General features: G+C 50.2%; 1 protein-coding gene across 1 annotated transcript in view; it reads left to right on the top strand.

Moving 5' to 3' along the window:
* Nucleotides 1-33: 33 nt before the first annotated feature.
* POU6F1 (POU class 6 homeobox 1) overlaps nt 34-2220 on the top strand; it is a gene marked incomplete at its 3' end in the record, with an annotated part of 19574 nt that continues 17387 nt past the window's right edge. Inside the window, exon 1 of the mRNA XM_033511669.1 lies at nt 34-2170. The remainder of the gene's footprint in view (nt 2171-2220) is intronic.

Below are 2220 nucleotides of genomic sequence, written 5' to 3' on the forward strand. Positions count from 1 at the left end.
CATTGATCCCATTGATCCCATTGATCCCATTGATCCCATTGATCCCATTGATCCCATTAATCCCATCCCATTAATCCCATCCCATCGATGCCATTAACCCCATCCCTCCCTGTGGGATGTAGGTCCAGGGGGGTCCCATGCCCCCCCAAACCCCCCTCCAGGCTGTCCTGTGTCCTCTGGGGCACTTCAGGACACGGGGTTGGTGCTCCAGGTTCTGTTTGGGGGGGCCAAACTCTGCTCCTGGCCTTGGCAGGGGATTGCAATCTCAGAAATAAAAAATCCTGGGAAGTCTCTGAGCTGCTCCCACTGCTCCCAGTGCCAGGGGTTCACATTCCCAACAGGCAGCAGAGCCAGGGACACCCCAACACTGCCAGAAACACTGGAGGTGTGATTTAGGATCGGGATTTTGCCCCCAAAAGTGGGGAGGAAATCAGGGATTAAGGAATTCCACCTAGGCCACATGGCCCAGGGCTGGGTTCCTGCATTTTATTTGGGAAAAACACGGCAAAACCAGGGAAAATTGCACCTTTTTAATGGTGTACAAAGGATTTTTGGTACATGGGCATCACTGGCAGGAAACCTTTGGCCAGCTGGTTTGGAGTTTTCCCTGTTTTCCAGCAGTTTTGGGGCCCCTCTGCAGGGCATTTCCTCTCTGATGGAGTTATATACTACTATTATTATTATTATTATTATTATTATTATTATTATTATCCCCTGGATTTTGGGGGGTCATGGTTCTGGCACCCCATGGCCACACACCTGGCTGAACAATTCTGCTTAATTATTTCCCCCCACCCCTAAACTCCCCTTTTTTCTGGGCTTTTCCCTGGGTTTGGAAGATTATGGACAGTAAATGAGTTTTCCCAAATTTTCCTTTGAAATTTGGCTGCCCCCAGTCTGGGGCTTTCCAGATGTGGATCCTGTTGGAGGTGGATGGATTTGGGGTATTTTGGGGGCAACATCTCATCCCCTGCCCCAGCTTGTCCATCTGTAAATGCCATAAAACCTTAAAAGACATCAAATTTAGAGGGAAGGAAGAATTTTGGGAGAATTATTCCCTCCAGGAATGAATCCAGGATAACAGCAGTGAGGAGTTTGTGAGTCCAAAGTCTCCCCTGCTCAGGTTTAACTCATCCTTGGGGTTTCTCACCTGGGCAAACTCCGTTTTCCACCTTATTTTGGATCCATCTCTGCCTCATCAACTCTTAATTAATGTGGAAATTAAATCCACATGGAGACTGGGAGCATCCAAAATATCCTTCTCTCACCTTTTTTCCCCCTCTTTCTTTATTTTTTAATATTTTTATTATTATTTTATGCATTTTCTTGCCTTCCCTCCATCTGTTGCTCGGTGGCTGCTCCTCCCTGCCTGCCCTCGCCACCATCTGGATAAATCATTTGTCGCATTAAATGCCAAAAAATACCCCCAAAAGTGTGAAAAACGGGATCTGTGACAGGGAAAGGATCCCGCTCCCAGATCCAGAGCTGGATGCCCACCTGCATCCAGCCTGGAATTACAATTAATTTTGTCTCATTAATTAGTCTCTCTCTCCCTTCCTTCCCTCCTGGGTTATGTGTGTCTCCTCCCACCCGCAGCAAGGAGAGAAATCCAAGGATTTTGGGGATCTTGTGCCCTGCTCAGCCTTTTGCTGCTCCATAAATCCAGTTTGGTTTGGACTGGGATGGATTACAGAAAGGTTCTGTGTTCCTTGTGTCCCCAGAGTCCCAGAAAACCCCACACATCCCTGAACTTCCCTATTTCTCCTGACTGAGTTGCCTTTTCCCAAAATCCCTCCATCCTTTGGGAGCAGCAGTGGAGGAAGGGGGGGTCCTGGGGCTCCTTGTGTTTTTGGGGAGCGTTGGAGCAGCCAAAGCTCAGCACCAGAACAGCTCCGGGTTTTGTGTCCCTCCAGGCCAAACCCAAGGACCCCAAAACTCGGAGGAGCCCAAGGAGCCAGAGCCCAGACACCCCAAAACCTGCAGAGCCAGAGCCTGGACACCCTGAGACCCCGAGAGCCAGAGCACAGAATTCCAGAGAGCTGCAGCCAGGACACCAGAGACCCTGGAACCTGGGAGCCCCGAAATCCAGAGACCCCAGAATCCGGGGGCAGGACACACATCCAGCCCTGTGTCCAGCCAGGAGGGTCCCTCACCCCAGAGCAAACAGTGGGTGAGTACCTGGGACCCCCAGAATCCCATGGGATTCCCTTTCCTTCCTTT

The sequence above is a fragment of the Parus major genome, unplaced genomic scaffold (assembly GCF_001522545.3).
Source record: "Parus major isolate Abel unplaced genomic scaffold, Parus_major1.1 Scaffold427, whole genome shotgun sequence".
Lineage (NCBI taxonomy): Eukaryota > Metazoa > Chordata > Aves > Passeriformes > Paridae > Parus > Parus major.